Source organism: Cavia porcellus, unplaced genomic scaffold (assembly GCF_034190915.1).
Source record: "Cavia porcellus strain 051 isolate PalLab524CR breed Dunkin Hartley unplaced genomic scaffold, mCavPor4.1 scaffold_17, whole genome shotgun sequence".
NCBI classification, from domain to species: domain Eukaryota; kingdom Metazoa; phylum Chordata; class Mammalia; order Rodentia; family Caviidae; genus Cavia; species Cavia porcellus.
Genome location: NW_026947500.1, coordinates 22,353,148 through 22,372,294, shown reverse-complemented (window position 1 = coordinate 22,372,294; position 19,147 = coordinate 22,353,148). Strand labels below are relative to the sequence as shown.

The window sequence follows — 19,147 nt, the reverse complement described above, 5'->3', positions numbered from 1 at the left end:
CGAGGCAATTCAACCCAATTCAAAAGAAAAGAAGGGGGAGGCTCATATACTTCCTAAAATTGGAGGCTTAGTGCCTATCTACAAGGGTGAGACTTCCTGGTGACCATGAAGCCAGTTAAAAAAAGTAAAAAAAAGGGGGGGGGGATGCAAGCATGGCAAAACTACACGAACAACTTAAATGCCCTACAAACATGACCTAACCCATGCAGCCAACCCATGTGATCAACCAAAATGTCTGGTCCATGTGATTAACTCTTACGATGAACCAAAATGGCTGCCAGTCATGGTGGGAAGGTGGACTAGGATGAAGCATGATCTGGAGACTTTAAGCACAAAATGGGTGAACCGGGGTAGGCAGCTATTTACGCAGGAGGCCAGCTTTACAATAGCTGGTTTTCCCAAGGGTAAGAAAGCTGAGCAAAGTATCATAGCAAACAGAAAGGTAAAGACAGGAAGGCAGACTAAATTCTAGGTTGCACACATGGAACCTGAATGATATGACTGAGTTAGTAACAGGCTCTTTGGCTGCCCTTTACTGACTTGTATCCAAAATGAGTGACCAAAAATGGGGAAAAGAAGAAAAAGGGAGTAATCTGAGGTGGGCCTGTGGGCCTCTTACCCTATGGCTTCTTATACAGAAGCCATGCATTGCCACCTACCACGTGGTGGGAAAGGTAGGAAACTGCTCCCATCCCATGAGAAGGCGCCTAAGTTCCCCAGCCTAGGGGAGGCGGGAGGGGAGAGGCTTCTCAGCCGTGGATTTTATTTTTTTATTTTTGGTACTGGGGATCAAATTCATAACTGCGCGCTTGCAAGCAGGCGCTTATGTCACTGTGCTAAATCCCCAGCCCCAGCTGTAGATTTTAGAAACAAAAAAAAACATGCCAAAATGACCTTACCTGCTTCTGCCTGGCTTGCCAAATATGTTACTGAGCTCTGGGATGCAGTAGTAGTTTCTAGGTTCTTTCCGTCCTGAGCAGAAAATTTAGTTGAGACAAGTACAAGGTTTTACATTTATTAAAGGTAAAGGAAAAGAAACAGGCTTTGTAGAATAAGTTTTGGCCTAGTAAGAGTTGTAAAATAAGTTCAGGTTGAGAGTAGTCTACTCTGAGAGAACACTGTCCTTTTTTCCATCACCCACTCCACTCAGGTGGGGCAAGTCTAGGCCGCCAGAAGTCCACGTGTTAGGATTTGGGAACTATTGAAATGTGTGTGGGAACTAGTGCATGTGTTGTGGGATTTTCCTAATTCACAGGTCACACTTACGTCCTTAGCCAATCTGCTGTGCCTTACTCTCCTGCCTCAGGGTCTTGGTATCTGGGACGGTAATAGGTCCTCCCAGGTGTTGGAATGTGGGGTGTCATGGGGAAGGAATGTGTGGGGTGTCTTTTTCAAGGAAGGATCAACGGAGAGTCTTCACAGACCCCCATACCCTGCCATCTTCTCTCAGGGATGTTAGACTGAGGCAGAAGAAGGTGGTTTGCAGGAGTGTATGAGAAACTCTATGGAGAGGCTTGCTGCCTACCTGTGACTGAGAAGAAGCTGTGCTCCAAGCAGCTGTACCCAGTGGCAGCTGGGGACTCCGGCAAGCCACTGGGTCTCTCTGCCCTAGTTTTCTACTGTGGTAAAGGAGTTGATGTAAATAGCCTGCAGAATGGCTTACAGCATTAACATTCTTTGATTTAATTAGGGATTTTATTTTGAACAGGGCCGGGGGTGATTCAATTTTGTTCAGCAATTTAACATACACATATATTTTCCTTTTGATGTAAGAGCTAGTTAGGTCATGAGCTTGGGATTTTTTTGTACTCCGTCAGCACCCAGGCATCAGTAGGCATTTAAATTTGAGGCCCCCAAGCAGAAATTTCAGAAAGGGCCTCTCTTACCTCTTGTTAATTACAAAATAAACAGATCTCAGTGGGCAGGGACCCTTTTCTTTCATAACAAGAGCCTCTGCTCTATGCACCACCAGTGCAAAGAGCATTTTCAAATACAGTGGTACCTTGCTTCTCAAATTTAATTGGTTCCACAATTTTGGAAAACATGGCTATGCTTGTGTTTGTGCAGGAAAGATGGCCACAGTCGTATTAGTCATCTGGTGTAGACTTTGCAAACAAAACCAAAATTTGGCCAAAAGCTTTTTGTTTGCGAACCAAATTGCTTTCATGAACTGAGACACCACTGTACTGCATCCAGAGCTGGTTCCCTGGAAAAGGCCTTCTTCCCCCATGCCACGGATTTATGGCTCAGACTCCTCCTTTGGCCCCCTTAGAGCTAGTGACTCGTCCCCTCCCTCCACCTCGCCTTTAGCCTCCAGATATCTCCATTTGCACGCTAATAAGTTGCATGTACATATGTTTGAACAGTTGTCAGGCTTGTCTGCCCTTCAAACTGTGCTTTGGTTTAAAACAAACAACAACAGAGGAGGGGAATGAATGAGGACATTTCAGTTGTGCTTGCAGGTGGTGTTGTTTTGACCTTGACAGTCAGTTTCAAACGACCTGTCAAGCACCTTTGTGTGCTTCTGGGCACACCCACCTGGAAGATATTATACCCCTAAGCTTTGTGTGCCCCAGCAGGCAGGCAGGCACCGGGTCCCTGGATTTTGTTTTCGTTGATGGAGGGTTAATGCATGCGTGGCAGGCCTTTACTGAGAGGGCCCCAGCTCCAAATGCTGTTTTCATTTAATTCTGATTTCTCTTGGCCTTCCCCTTGCTTCCCGCAACCCCCATCCCCTTTCCCTTCACTCCCCTTCAGCCCTCCCTGCTCTACCCCCTCCCCCTCTGTTTGGCTTCAAACCGTTTCTTCCTGGCTTTGATACCTCCTCCAGAGCTGCAAGCAGTCAGAAGATTATGGGCCCCAGATCTCGGCAGAGTGCCCCTACTTGTAGGAGCCTCAAGTCGGGTTCGGAGGAAACTGCACAAAATCCTTGTGTCCATCAGCTGTAGGCCAGTTTCAAGTTACTGAAGGATACAGACGAATCTCTTTATCCAGGGGATGGCTCCACCTTGGCTTTCACCTTCAAGGCCCCAATCTATTGGAGGAAATCTGTGTTACATTTCTAAAGGTAGAGAGATCAGGGAGAGGGTCCTTTGTTCTCACAACTAGATGTCCAGCTTCTCATTCTGTACTTCTTTCTTCAGCGTGGTAAGGACAGAGGTTCGGGTCTAGATATTTACCTCTCTAGTGGGTACCACCACTGAGAGTGAGCTCACAGGTGTGAGAAGGACACTGTCCAGCCTGGTCCCGTAGGTATCTTGCTGAAATGTGACCTGTAGGGTGGGATGGGATAAATTGGCGCTTGTCAACAAGTTCTACCCGGACCCAGGACACTTCCCCAGGCTAGGCAGTGTGCCCCACTGCCTCCCTCCTGGAGACCCAGCCACTGACTCTTGGCGCCCCTCTGTTCCAGGAGCATCTCCACAGTGGGATCTTTGTAACTTCCAGTACACGTCCCTCCCTGGGACTTAGCGCATACACTGAAGAGTGAAGGAGGCTGAGAAGTGTGGTATGAGAGGGGACCCCTGTCTCAGACCACACAGTAGGAGAAGCAGAAATACAGGAGAGAAGTGGTGTTCACTGTGTGCCCCGGCTCTTCGCACGGGGCTTGACACCTTCAAATGAGGGCTCTGTTTGGTCCACACTGGTTGAGTTGGGTTCTGGCTGTGTGCACCCACAGCCCTGACTAATTTAAAAGGGGCTCTGTCTGTCTTCTACACACAAAAGCCTCAGTTAGAGTTTAGGATTGGGAACGGGAGTCAGTAAGCCAGTCATTGCCTAGATTCCTTCCCTTCTGGCTTTCAGATTCTTTAATTCTTTCTGGCCTTCAGATTCTTTAAGATACCACTTGACTTTAACGCCCTATGGTTTTGGGATACAGTTTTGTTTTCTGAAAAACTATTTTCTCTTAGTTAATCCACACAAACAAACCCAAGGCCCGTCTATGGTCCAACTGCCATGGGCTCTCTGCAACTTCTTTCGAATCAAGTGCTGTCCTGGCTCCTGGCTTTCACCAGCTTGTGCTGATACGTGGAATCTCTGCTACTCAGAGAAGCTTCTCTGCCCTGCTCCTGACACGTGTTCCGTCCACCAGACGGGGCAGGCTCCGCTTTTTGCTCGGCTGAGGAATTTCTCATGTGGGGTGTGAGTCCTGGTGTTGACAGACAGATCAGAGTCTAGGCTTCTGTAACTATTGGCCCTGAGCTATGGGGCAAGTGGATCCTAATGATAGGTTGTTTGCTAGAGCAGAGCGGTGAAAACACACAGGCCCACTCACAGTTGTGAGCTCAGCAAGGGCAAGTGCCAGGCAACCAAGCCCTCTTTGTATCCTGTACTCTGTGGGCTGCAGGGTGAAATAATGGAAAAAGCCGATTTCAGAGTCAGAAAGACGACTACCAGCCGGTGGTGTTAGAGGTGCAGGTCTGTAATCCCGGCACTGGGAAGGCTGAGGCAGGGTTATAAATTGGAGCCCTCAGCATTTATTGACTTAGTGAGACCTTGTTTCAAAAAGGGTGGGGATGGGCTGGAGATGTAGCTCAACGCAAATGGCCTAGAAATCTCCAAAGCAACCTATCCCCTTACCCCCCAAAAAAGACCAGTGCCAGTCTGAGCTCTGCCACTGACTGCCCTGAAACCTTCGTCAGATGCTTGCCTATAAACTGCCAGGGACCAATCCCTGAAACTCGTAGGTGGGGTGGATATGATCTTGTGCAGATGTCTGGTACATATTAGGTCCTTAGCAAAATATTGGTTCTGTGTTCCAGTAGTTCTACAGAAACTTGATATTTTCTGTGAATCAAAACCCGTGAGATTTGTTGCTTGTTACTGTAAATCACCAACTGCGCAGTCCCTGACAATTCAGAATACCTGTGATTCCCTAAAATAATAGCTCCAGGAGGAAAATCAACATGTGTCATGGTAGTAGGACAACTTGCAGGGTTTAATACAAAGAGTTGTTGAGGCCAGATTATTTCAGTTCTACAAGAAAGAATTTCTCAGTTCACTAAGGAGCAATTTAGAGTAGTATGTACATTTTTGTTAAGTCTTCCTTCAAGGCTCTAACTTGAACTTTAATAGTTTTAATGTGCATATTAACTTTTTGTCCCAAGGAAAGAAAGATAAAGCAGAATAAAACCACAAATATATATATATATATTTTGGCCCGGATCAAAAATGCACTTCTTAGCTCCCTTTTCACATCTAAAAGCATATACCAAAACGAAATCTTGTGCTTGACCTTTTAGGGATGTGGGACTCCACTGGACCATGTGAGTCCCCATCCATTTGCCTGGGTTTCCAGTCCTCCTGGGTTTTCTGGTCCCACCAGTTACACAAAGCTGTGTTCTTGACCGCTTTCCTTTCACTTTTGGATCAGAGATGAAGCCCGGTCCGCTCCTGAAGCAGCTGTCTCTGATCTGTTCTGTTATCAGAGCCATTATCTGACCTGTGTTCCCAGGGACCACATGATGGAAACTTCCAAAAGAACCCTGTGTCACCACACCTACTCTGCTGAATGGAGCTAGAGAGGCCGGGCGCTGGAAGCCAGCTGGGAGCAAGCCCTGTGTCAGGGTCACCCCTGCTCTTGCCTGCTGCTCTTCCCCTGAGCACCAGTCCCACCGCAGTTCTGTGAGCCCCAGGCTTCTGCCTAGACTGAGACAATCCTATAGGCCAGAATGAGAAGGGTGTAAGACATTTTTTTACAAAAAGAATTTTAATTTTGCAAAAGGATCTTTAATGCTTTTTTGTTTTTGTTCCCTTCCTGTTTTCCCATCTGCCTTATTTGTCTTACTCTTTATGTGTTTTCAGGAGGTTTTTGTTTTCTTCATGCAGATGCAACTCAGTAAGACAAGATAGATTATTATCCTTCTTCCCTCTTCTGAAGCCAAAGGCAGGCACAGTGCACACTCTGTTTCTCGTTGTGATCTGGCACTTAAAAGTGTGTTCTGGATTTCTTTCTGTTATTAAGCTTTAAACAGTTTTCTCATTATTTTTTTCTTTAGCTGGATAGCGTTTTATTGCGTGGGTATTCTCAGTTTACTCTTTTGAAATATGAATCTTGGAGGTTTTCCAGGATCTTATTGTGTAAACAAACAGTGCTGCACTGAGTACCTGGTGCATTTTAGAGACAGTGAACACACAAAGGTTTCATTAACATGCCCACCATATTGGGCGAAGTATCAGTGTCTTTCATCAGTGTGTAGTAACTGGAGGTGGAACCACGTGAAATTTCTCTTTTGGAAAGTTTCAAAAGTAATTAAACGACAGCATTTTAGGTGGTTCACTAAGGCTTGGAGAACCCCCCATATGTTAAAGCAGGGATGGAAATAAGACTAATGACTCTCACCCCAATCTTATGTGTCACTATGGAGATCTGGCTTTTATTTAATAAGCCAGGGAGAAGCCACGATGACTCTTTTCCAGCAGTTTGTATTGATCTTGTTCTTCAGCTCTCATTACTTTTAACATCTGTAAAGTTGATTCATCCTATTCTCATTAACTTTGGAAATTTAAAGAGAACTTCTGAGCATGGTGGTGCACACCTGTAATCCCAGCACTTGGGAAGCTGAGGCAAGAGATTTGCTGTGTGTTTGAGGCCAGCTTGAGCTACCCAGACTCTAACTCAACAAGAAAATAAAAAGAACAAGCTTCTTTTTAAAAATAAACCCGTGTATTTGACATTTTAAAATAGCTTTAAGAAATGCTAGTTTTGAGAAAAAAACTAGAGGGGGCTGGGGATTTACTCAGCGGCATAAGCGCCTGCCTTGGAAGCAGGCAGTCTTGAGTTCGATCCCTGGTACTGATAAAAAACGAAAAAGACAAAAAAAAAAAAAAGAAAAAAGAAAAAAACTAGATTGTACTTACACTGTTTTGAGTGCCACCAGGGAGGTGGCACCCTGGTGTCAGTGCCTAGAACTGACTGGTGTGGGGACCTGCTTCCCAGCTTTCAGTACAGAGGTGAGAGTAGGTGAGGGTACGCGAACCTCGGCTAAGGGGCCAAATACCAGTCTTACAAGATGACAGAAAATACACTTTAACCACACAGGAAAAAAAAAAAAAAAAAAATGAAAGGGAAGGCTAATGCTCTCTCTCTCTCTCTTTTTTTTTAATGAGGATATTGAGAAGAGTCTTTGATAGTTTTAAGCTTCAGACTTGGGTGGAAGTCTAGGCGTGATCAGAATACAGAAAAAAATGGAATGAAATGCCAGAAGGGAAGTGGAAAATAGTGGGTTATGGAAACGACTAAATGTGTCTGAATTTCCAGGCTCCTCAGTGAATTAATGGGCTGAGCTGGGGTCGAGTGACAGAAACGTTTTTAACAGACTCGGTTGAATATCCGTAGACAGCCACCACCCACCCCTGTTCCCCCAAAGCTCAATTTTAAATAGTAGCTAAACCTAAGCCGCTACCCCATTATAGTTTCACGTTGGCCAGACTAATCTAATTTTTTTCAGTGACATCAATGGGAAGGAGGCAAGAAATGTGATTTATCTCAACCTTAACAAGGCGTGACGCGAAAGAACAAATTCAGAAAATGTTTCTTAGCAGCATAGCAAATTATTTTTTTGTATCTCTAGAGAGCAACCATCTTTGTGAATACAGATCAGGGTCAGACGTAGGCCTCTTGCTGTGTGTGCAAGCACACGCACGGACACACACTCAGCCTTCTGATCGCGCTTGTGGTTATTTGCTATAGACATAGAGAATACAGTGATCTCCACAGTGGTTTGGCAGGGCACTCATCCTGTAGAGGAAGCCAAACAAAGAGACCCAGAGAGTGGAGGGCAGGGTGGGGCCAGCAGTCATTTGTGCAGCTTCCCCTCCTCTCAGGACTTCTGACCCTTTAAGGATGTGATGATCTTGTTAGCAGCTGCAGCAGCAGCTGGAGGGTCACTTCTGTTGTGCTTTCAAATGATGCCTAATTCCATGTGAAATAGACTTGTGCTTGTCTGGTCTCTAACACCAAGGGAAATGACTCTTCGAAAAGAGAAATTTTAAAAGAACTTTTTAATGGCTCACTCTTCTCTTGATGCAACAAAATCCCTTCCTGCACAGCCTAATTCCAGCAGCAGAGACACTGATTACCCCAGGTGAATGGTGCACTCTTGTTTATTTCCTTCTTTACTAGACATTCCGGCCTTTTCTTTTTCTCGGCTAGGTAATTCCTCCAGTTCTGGGCTCCTTTTTTATAGCTTTCATTTTCCTATTTATCTCAGTGGCTTTCTGGTCAATCATTTTCTAATTCTCTTTACTGCTTAGAAGTTGAGAAGTTCAAAACCAGACCTCACTAGCTGGAAAGTTGTCTCCATACCTGACAGCAGGATTAAGTTCTCACCTCTGCCTGCCAGATTAAGCTCTCACCTCTGCCTGGCACTGTGCTAAACACCTTTCCTGTCTTAGCTTCTTGAAGCCTTACAATCTTAACAGGGTAGAAGCCACTCTTGTGGCATCTTGCAGATGAGAAAACTGAGAAAAGGGTCGTTCTGGGTGTCACCCATCCCCTATGCAGCAGAGTGGAAAGTGTCCCCAAGTTGTCTCTGCTGTGGAGCCTGAGCTCGTGCCTGGTGCCATGAGCTCATTCGCCTAACAACTGTTCTGGGCAGCTGACTTGCTTTCCACTTAGAGATCATTACAGTGCTATGCCATTTTATTACTCCACTAACACAGAGTTAGTTATGCCTTCCTTTAGGCTGGCCTGCGTGTGTTCCTGGAAATTCATTTTATTGAAGCACTTTTCTAAGTTCTTTGAGTCTCATTGAATTCTAATTCAGCTTTTTCTGGCTTGATTCTCTGGAGGATCTAATGAGGTCTCTTGACTGGTGAGTCTTGGGGGGCTGTAGGCCAGTGCCCTCTGTGAGGCAACTCCTCCCACCCTTTCCATGGCTGTCCCCCAGATCTCCGTGCCAGACCGGATAGATAGATAGATGGGGGTGTGGAGTGAGCAACAAATTTGGAGGATGCACCGGAATTTCACAATAACTTCAGTACTACAGAAACTTAATCTGGAGTTTGGTTTCACTCCAAGGTAATCACGGATTCATTTTTAAATTCTTATTTATTTTTATTAGTACATTTTTGTAGTATACAATGATGCTTACATTCCTGGCATGTGTGCATATCACATCTTTATTGCTTTTCCATCTTACTTTCTTCCCCGTCCCCTGCCTGTCCCCTTCCTCCATCGCTTAATCCCCTTCCCCTTTGAGAATGACCTACTTCCTTACTTTCCATTATCTTTCTTTAATTTTGCTCTTTATTTTACTCTAGGATTCTCACATAAGACAAACCATGTGATGTTTAGGTTCTGATTTATTTCACTGAACATTATGGTCTCAGGTGCATCCATTTTCCCACAAATGGCTCAAGTCTATCCTTCTTTATGGCAGACTAGTACTCCAGCACGTATAAATACCACATTTGTGTTTTCCATTCATCTATTGGTGACATACAGGCTGCTCCTAAAATTTAGCTGTCATGAATTGTGGTCTATATGGATATGTATGCACCACAGAAAAGTGACATCTTTAACTCTTTCAGGAAGATTCGTAAAGGGTAATAACTGGATCAAATGCAATTTCTATTTTTAGTTTTTTGAGGAATCTCCTTACGGATTTCCATAATGGTTGCACTGGTTTACATTCCCACCAACAACGAAGAAGCATTCTTTTTCTCCCCAGCCTTCCCAGAATTTGTTGTTATTTGATTTCCCTCTCTCCCTTCCTTCCTTTCCTTCCTTCTGTTTTTGTACATGGGTCTCGCTTGGTCATGCAGGCTGGCCTTGAATTTACCTATGTAGCCCAGTTTGGCCATGAACCTAGAAGCCATCTTCCTGCCTCAGCCTCCTGAGTTCTGGGATTACAGGCGCACACCGTGATGGCCATTCTTTCTGGGGTGAGATAGAAACTCTGTGTTGTTTTAATTTGCATTTCTGTAATGCACATTAGGTGATGGTGAGCACTTCTTCAGTATCCATTTGTACATCTGAGAGGTGTCTATTCATTTCACTTACCATTTTTTGATTTTTTTTTATGTGAAGGAGCTCTAATTTTTTGGGTTCTTTAGATATTCTAGATATTAACCCTCTGTCTGAGGAGTAGCTGGCAAAGTTAGTTTTTCCGTCATGTAGGTTTTCTTTTGTTATATTTGCATTGTTGTGCCTGAGATTCACTATGAAGATGCCTGGGTGAGGAAGCTGTACCTTTGGAACAGAAGTACGTCTATGGAAGATACTCAGACAACACTGAACCTTCTCTTACCCAGGCTCTGATGTGGAAATGACCCTCTGTTGCTCTTTCCTGAGTGTAAGAAAGAATCGTTGTAGGACTAAGATAGCTGTGAGGGTGCAAGTTATTTTACTTTTTGCCAAAGACATCTAGTGTGATATTCCAATGTATGAATACCAGTTTAATCAGAGGAAGATAAGAAAGGAATCATTTAACTAAAAGTTAAAATAAGAGTTAAAAAAATACTCTTTCACAGCATATTTTTTTAGGAGTTATCAAAAAAAGAAAAATCAATGCTTCAGAATCTGAAGCCCCCAAAAGAGAATTTCAAGGGTCTTTGTGCTTTAGTGTTTGTATTTATTTATTTATTGAGACAGGGCCTACTGTGTAGTTTAAGTTGGCCCAGAACTTACTGTATAGCCCCAGCTGACCTCAAATTGCAGCGGTCCTCCTGTCTCAGCCTCCCAAGTGCTAGGATTACAGTTGTGTGCCACCATGCCCGGCTAGCTTTTCTTTCTTTCTCTTTTTCTGGTTTCTTTTTTGCTCTGCAGCATTGTGGCCCCTTCTTAGGTACCCAAAGATGTCAGAATCCCTAGTCAGCTTAGGATGGTCTCCTGAGAATCACTTGAAACTATAATGGTCATTGTAAGACCAGCTTTAAATGTACCATATTTATGAACTCTGGTATTTAGAAGAACTACTGAGAATATTCCCTAATTTTCAGGTGGAGCCAAAAAAGAGAAACTTTTTGCTCGTTCATATATTTGTCAAATTTGGCTCAAAATAAGATCTCAAGAATAGAATACAGTATTTTTTTCAGGTGACTGCATGGCTCAGTTAATCTGTAAACGATGGGAGTATTTTTATTGAGAATGATTGCAAAAAGGTCAAAATCAGAACCTTATGGCCCAAGCAAGGAAAAGTTTCCTGATTCAGGAGCGAAGGAACGGAATTCCTCTGACTTGAATTTTGTGTCTCCTTGAGGAAATTATGGTGCACCCTCCTGCGCTGATAGAGGGAAGCAGGTAGAGAAAGCAGCTATCCCTTACACCTCTTTTTCCTCGTTCAGTTTTGCTGTCTAGTTTTTTGTAAAGCCACTCCCAAGTCTCAAAAATACAACTGCTTCCCATTTGGTAACCTTTTTTTTTTTCCATTTGGCAACAGCATTTTCCTGTGTTTTTAATGGCACCAAAATTAACATGGCTGTTTTTATTTAACAGGAACAACTTCAAGTTTTATATTACACGCCCAGCCAAAGAATCTTTGATTTCGCCCTGGCGTTTCCCAAGATATTAGCACGGCTTTGAAAGCAGGGCTGTGGAGCTGCAGTTAGGAAACCTGCTGGGGCAGCGTGGCAGATTGGAGGGAGAGAAAGGAGGGAGCAGGGAAGGGAAATCGGCCTCCCCCAGGTTACTATTTTTAAAGTTTGCTTGCCTGCTGCATAGCTCAGTTTACAAATCCCCCTGGATATCGCTTTGACCTTCCCCAGTTTTCTTTCCCGTTGACAGCACCACGGAGGCGTCGGTGGGAGCCCAGCCGCTCGTCCCCGTCGTTTTTGCAGGCACAGGCTCCTTCCGGAGCTCCTTCCCTCCCCGGGAGAGGAGAAACCCACGCTGTCCAAGGCATTCTGTGGGGGCCAGCCGAGCCCAGGATCTCTTAGGTGGGATCTCAGATCCCAATTAGAAACACTCCAGCAAACACACATCTTTGTTTGTTAAACAAATAGTCTTGGGTGAGCCTTGGCGGAGGAGCGCACTGATTTTAAATAAGCGCCGTAAACACTGCCTTCGGAGGAGGCCTCCTGCCACTTTGAAGCCGGCTCTTTTTAAGGTTGGAAGTTGCAGTGTGCTTTTGTCCTTGGCTGGAGTTCCAGAGAATGTTGTTTCCTCTAGTAATTGGAGAGTTAATGGGGTTCTTTGTGATGCTACTGTGGAAGACAGACGGTGTTTTATTCGATTCAGGGGCTGTAATTAAGGTGGCGCCCACTGGGGTGGCGAGAGTTAAGGTTGCTTCAGCTTTTCCAATATAAACTCATATTTCAGGGGTTTATAACTTGCTGTAAAAAGTTGCTTCTAGCTACAGACTTGGCATATTCAGAGTCAGCCTAGGAATAACCTTTACTTTTTAAACAGTCTTTTAAAAAAGAATAATTAAAAATTCAGCTTAAAAAATTCAGTTTAGCTGTTCATAACTTATTAAGTTACAAGGATGCAAGAAAGTAATAATTGCTGGGGTTTTTTTTGAGCACGAACTTATGACTCATTTTAAAAAATGTGGACAATGTTATTAGTTTTTTAAAAAATGTCTTCAAAGGAAAATACAGCAAGATGTCTGTGAAAGTGATTTTAAAAGAGTGCTAGTTCAGTTTCCCTCATGGCTGCAGGCAGGACACTAGCACATGCATCCCTTGATATAGGGGAGAAACTCCTAGCCTACTAGAAGTCTGGTATGAGTCCGTGTTCTCCAGAATCCAAGAATGAATTTTAGGAACAATGGATATTAAGAGCAGACTATATTTATCAAGAGAAACAAAGCTTTTGTCTGAGAGAAAGACAGACAGACAGACAGACAGAAGGGGTCCCTCCTCCCCTTCTCAGTGGGTGGCCAAGGATCCTCCCTTTTCCAGGGATTTTTATAGAGCCAAACCCCAAGGAGAGAAAGGTTCAAGGTGGGGAAAAATGGGACACTGAAAGCTGGGCATGAGGTGGGACAGAACTATGGTCAACCAGCAAGATTACAAGTATAATTGTTCAGGTAAAATGGGTTAAGTCTGGATCAAATGGAGAGGCACATAGCAAGCAGGCATGCATTCAGAGTTGGGTCTTTGCTGGTAAGGGGTTGGGTTAATGCCTCCTCAAAGTGATTGATACCTAAATAAGATTACCAATCCCTGATGTTTATACTTAGGGTGTAGCTGCATTTGTTTTGTCCTTTGCCTTAAGGTCAGCCCGCTGTGGAGGTGTCTGTCTCCTTCAACCTTGCAAGGTTTCTGGTCTTCTGCACTGGTTCCCTTGAGGGCCCAGCCCTATCTGCCTGCCTAATACTTCTATGTAACTCAGCTATGTGTAATACTCTATCCTTCTGAGACACGAGCTTCCTGTGTGACTGCTGGCAAAACTGTTTGTACCTGTGGGTTTCAAGTTCATTGTCAAAAACTCCTGGCCAGGGACTACAGAGCAGCTTTTCCACAGATGGAGATGAGGCCAGCTCCAGTCCTGAAGCCACAGCTCACCCACCCCATGAGGCTCTAGCCTTCTGGGCTCTGTGTGTTGGACCAGAGCATAGCCCAGGTGCAAACTGTTGGAGGGAAGCCTTCTCCTAACCTTTGTTCTGTGTCCCTTCTGATCCACTTTAGTGGGGAAGGTGAGGAGGGAGTTTGCTTTTCTAAGAGCACCTTTTCAGTGGCATTTGTTGTAGCAAGTTGCTTTAGGTGGGACTGTTTTAGAAGATGCTTTGAGATGGGTGTTACATACATTCCTAGGTGGCTCAAAAGTTCTTCAAGTAAAACTTGTATATTTGAAGTCTTTAGCCTTGCAGTTTTCTCTTCAGCTGTTCTTTATCTATCAGCGAGGTCCGAACTGATGCTCTGTAATGATGCTGCTGGTGGTGGCTGTGATGGGAAAGGAGACAGAGATGTTTGTCATGGGGATGGTATTGGTGCCCTTAGTAGTGAAGGCAGTGATGGGCATAGCGGGTGTGAGGTGAGTGACATTGGTCACAGGTGGTGGTAGCCACAGTGTAACTTACAGGTTTCTGCCTCCCTAAACTGTTTTCTGAAAGCAGCAGCTTGGGGAATTCCCATTGTCTTGTCCCTACACAAAGTATGCCCAGTGGAGCTTAAAACTGGTTTTACTGGCTCTTCCTTGCATTTGGTTTGGAGAAGAGATTTGTCCCTTTTCAGAGGCAGGGCTCCATTCTAGAGCCAGGGGACAACTTTGCTTCTTTCTGTGGCTTCCAGGTGAGGAGTAAGGAACTTGGTGACCTGAGCTCTGGGATGTCATTAACTGGGACAGCAGGGTATATCTGGTGTCTCTACTGGGTCCCAGGAGCCATACCATATGCTCTACCCGTGTGAGGTCTTTCCAACAGTTCTGTAAAACATGTTTTATTATCTTGGTTGCATAGATTAGGAAAGTGAGTCTTGGCTCCTGATTAGCAAAACTCAGATTTGAAAATATTGGCCCATGCAATTTCAAACCCTTTACTTTTCCTCCACTGCTGAACTAGATAGTGGATTGAGTGCTTTTAGAACATTGTAGGATGTTTCTTGTCTTTAGGTGAGGGTATGGGAAAAAAATTATTAAGAGAATATTGCGTGTTAGGTTTTTATCTCTCACTTGGCGTGGGCAAGAGACTGTCTTTGCCCTTACATATTTTCTTACAGTGGTAGTGTACTCAGATGACCCTTTTAAAATTCATATGGGAACTGTTTGGAGGCTCTTCCCACATGTTTTCCAGCCTGAAACTGTAGAGTGATCTTTTCCTGACCTGGCTGGTCCGTGGCCAAATAGGACATTGAGCAAGCCAGAAACCAGGCCCCAACAGAAAAAAGCAAATAGAGATAAATATTTACCCTCATCCCAGCGGGATCCCTAGGTTTTCAGGATCAAACGCCTACTTTGTGTGTGCGCCTGTCCTTAAGCCTCTGATAAGTGTACCAAAGCGGGTGGGCGACTTGTAGGATAGCACGGACTGTGGTACCAGGCTCTTTATCCTCAGACAAATTCTCCACTGATAAAAGAAAAAGGAAAAAGATAGAAAAGGAAGAAGGAGAAATTGTTTGATTCTCACTTACAAAAAAGTAAGTTGTATTTTTTTTAAATAAAAGAAGGGGAAAACACAAGTAGGGACCTAAAGAGAAAAGAAAGAAGGTGAGAAGAAAGGAGAAAGGAGTAGCCCAAAAATAAAGGAAGAAAAAGAGGGATGAGAAGGAGTGTCTGTGGGGTGGGACCAGAGAATGTTTTTATAGATGGACTGGGTGGGTGGTATGAAAGCTGTTTCCTCTTCCATTCTTTGTGTTGCCTTTTCACTTTCCTGATCATGACCTTTGAAGCACAATTTTGGGGGGGGATGAGTGAAATCCAAATATCTATTTTTTTCCTAAATTGCTTGTGCCTTTGATGTCATAACTAAGAACCCATTACTTAACCTAAGGTCACAAAGATTTTCACCTGTGTTTTCTTGTAAGCGCTTTATCTCTCACATTTAGATCTTTGGTCCAATTTTAATTGATTTTTGTGTGGTGAAAGGTAGAGAGAGTTCTTTCGCATGCAGATATCCGCTTGTCTCAGATTTTTATTTCTGAATTCAACAAATATGTGTGATGCCTCTGTGATGTACTAGAGTGTGTGCTGGATGCCAAGAAAACACTCATCATGAGTATTTCAGAACCTGGAAGGGAGGTGATTAAGAAATTTGGGGAGTAAGGTCCATGTTTGGAGGAATTAGACTCTCGCTCAGAGATTATCAAAGTGTAATGTAGAGAAACCAACATTAGAATTACCTATATTGCTCGTTTAAAATACATAGTATACAAATATTACATATTTAATTTAATATGTATTTCTTATATAATTAAAGCACAAGAATCACTGCTTTATATATTGAAAGCTAGACCTGGTTATTTCCTCTAAGATTATTATAAAATACTGGAATATCATGTATTTGTCCCTTTCAATAAAAAAAATCAGAGCTTTTCTGTGGCCTTCTTTTGGGATCCAAAGAAGTGAGACCATTATCTAGCCATGTACCAGACTACAGTTGTAGAAGTCATTTTTCCAAAAACCTGTTGATGAAGAAATGTTTTGGATAGGAAACATGATATATCTCTGGAAAGAAAAGTAAAAGAAAACTGTTCCTTCATCCCTAAAAATCATAACAGAGGCCAGGCCCAGTGTGGTGGGGCGAAGGCGGTGCCCTGAGAGCTGGCTGCAGCTGCTCTTCCTGCCATATCCTTCTCTTGTCTCTCCTGCTCATCCTGGCCCTCGGTGGACATTGGATTGACTTGGGAGAATCCTTCTATAACTTACACTTAAGTTTCCTCCACTGTTTGGTCACTGAGTAGAGGAAGAACAAAGTACTTTGACTCTTTTGGTGTTTGGAGTGGTTACATGGGTTGCATGACCACATAACTCCAGGGTATTCAGGGAAATCTGTAAAGAAAAACCAAGGCCATATCCACACAAGTCTCTGCACTTTGCCTGCGTAATCCCAGAGGTTCACATATGTGCAATGGGAGAATGACTGTATTTTAACTTCAAAAAGGGAAAATGGGCTACTTCCAACCATATAAAATAACTGGACATAAGGCTGCTTTTGTATGCTTTCCAAGGAATTGAAAGGGGAAAGGTAATAATCATAAAAAGTGTTGAGTCTTATAAAAACATAGATGAATTAATTCTTCACCTGAAATTGGAGGAAACTCGTTTCAAAATCCAGAACCGATAAAAGGAAAGATTGATACATGAGACCCATAAATTCAAAAGACTTTTGCATGAAAAAAAAAAAATAAAGCAAATGACTCATTGGGAAAAAAAAATTTGCAGCTTATACCATAGACAAATAAGGAACTTTTAAAAACAGAGTAAGGAAAGCAACAATCATATGGAAAAATGTGCTGGAAAGATGTACAAATGGTTCATAGGAAAAGAGATGCAAATGTCCCTAAACCCGTGAAAAGATGGTCCACTTTGCTTATCATAGGTGAAATACAAATTAGTTTGCATTGTTTGCCTGTTGGATTGGCAAAGATGCAAAAGTTTAACACCAAACTGTTGGTAGAGCTGCAGAGACAGGAGCCTCACATCCATGGAGCAGGGTGTACAGAACCTAGCAAAATGAGGAAGGATTTTGACTCCAGATTCCAGAAGTTCATTCCACAGGTGCACTAGCAATACACAGGTACTTAGTAGACATAAAACTGCCAGTTTGGGCCAGTGAATAGAAACACACACAATGGAATGCTATGTGGTTACAAAAGGAATATTTATCATCTCTAAGGCAACGTAGTCATGTAGTTGTTAGGGTATATTGTCAGGCAAAAAGAGCAAGGTGGAGAAACAATACAAGTATCTCTTCTGGTATTTGGCAAAAACAATGGAAATATAAGTGTTAAAAAATTTTAATGATAGTTACCTAAAGTAGAAGGAGTGAAAAAAGGTAGAACAGACAAGGGTAGTAACCAGACTTCTCAGGACAGTGGAGGCAAGTAAATATTATATGTAACCATACAGTGATTTATTTATTAATGAGAGTGTTTCATTTATTTCACTTTTTTGAGCTAGATTCTCACTAGTTCAGACTAGTGTTGAACTCACTGTGTAATTTAGGTTGGCCTCAAACTCACAGCAGTCTATGATAGTGCAAATACGAATATTTTTGTTTTGTTTTGTGTTTTTTTTGGTATCTGGGATTGAACTCACGACCATGCACTTGCCAGGTGGGTACTTACGCCGCTGAGCTAAATCCCCGGCCAAATACTGAATATTGTATTCTAAAATATTATAATCCCTTTTTCAGTCCACTTCACAATCCCAAAAGTTTTATTTGTGATCCCATAGAAACACTGAAATCCCAGCGAGTTAATTCCAATCTACCACCTCCAAGGAAACCCATGGTGCAAGTAAAAACACTGAGATATATTCAAAGCTATGTGCAGCCGGGGGGTCCTAAGTCTGATCCCAGTGAGGATATATGGACAAAGGCCTTGATCCAAGGCCTGTCCCAGAATTTGTTGTCTCTTGAAGAAGGAAGTGGTTCAAGGGGCAATGACAGGGAGGATGGCAGGAACTGCATGAGCAAAATGAGCTGAGCTAGCCGGGTGGAGAGCAAGCACCTCTGCAATGTGCAGGGAGTAGGATATGCAGAAGGTCCAATCCACGTAACTCGAATGGGGTAGCATAAGAACGAATTTCGGAACCTGTTGCTTCATTTTCTTTTGTACCCTGGCCAGTCATAGCCTCTTATTTTGAGGCCTGTACCCAGTTGATATTCCTGAAGCTATCTGGCTCTGCCATCCTGCTGCATGTGACCATTTTGCAGGGAACACAATGCGAGGAAACAGGAAATTGTCAGTTGGCCTTAAAAATTACATATCAGTACTTCCGCTAACCTTATTTACATCACTTAGAGCCAGTTGAAAGGAGAAGGAAATAGCAAAGCCAGCTCTGCACATACCAGTATGTGGTGACAGAGCCCTGTTTAACTAATGTGGAGGTGGTAGTTCTGCATTCTGGGAGGGCTGTCCACTTGGTCTTCTACACAGTCCTCTTGTCTCAGCCTTTTTTTTTTTCTTTTTTTTTAAAGCTTACAGCACCCGGTATTCCCAGGCGGTCTCCCATCCACGTACTAACCCGGCCCAACCCTGCTTAGCTTCCGAGATCAGACGAGATCGGGCACGTTCAGGGTGGTATGGCAAAAGACTGTCTCAGCCTTTTGAGGGCTGGAATTATGTCCTGCCCCCCCCCCCAAAATGATTTGTATTTTAAGCAGCCCTAAAAGAAACAAGTAAACTTAAATAGGTTTCCGATGGCGTAACACCGGAATAGCTACTCCAATGGAGGAGATATAGGTGTAAAACTGATGAGATTAGGTTATGTGAAAACTGTCTAGTCATGAATTTGAATGGCGAGGTTTCAGGTGCTGTTGTAGTTAACCTTGGGAAAAAGCGTTTCCTTCCTGTGGCAACCCAGAGGCTGAGGAAGAGTGTCCAATTCAGTAGCAACGAGCATTCTTAACACTCAGTGTGAGCTTTTTAATTATCATTCCTCACTGAAAAGAACTGACTTCTTGCAGAAATTCCTGTTTCCAAATTTGGGTAGGAAATGAACTACTTGTGCTTAGAGTTTCCAGTCACACCAGAAAGCAAAGAAGCTACTGAGGATTGCTAGAATTACGGCCAAAGGACTCAGGAACCAAGCTGAAAAGTT

At 43.4% G+C, this 19,147-nt stretch overlaps 1 protein-coding gene and 1 non-coding gene across 20 annotated transcripts in view; one reads left to right on the top strand and one right to left on the bottom strand.

The window, feature by feature from the left end:
* Aopep (aminopeptidase O (putative)) overlaps positions 1 to 19,147 on the top strand; it is a 383,307-nt gene that overhangs the window by 103,572 nt on the left and 260,588 nt on the right. The window lies entirely within an intron of this gene.
* LOC111756321 (5S ribosomal RNA) lies at positions 18,523 to 18,641 on the bottom strand. Its single transcript, XR_002790813.1, has one exon. It is a non-coding gene; the product is annotated as a 5S ribosomal RNA (ribosomal RNA).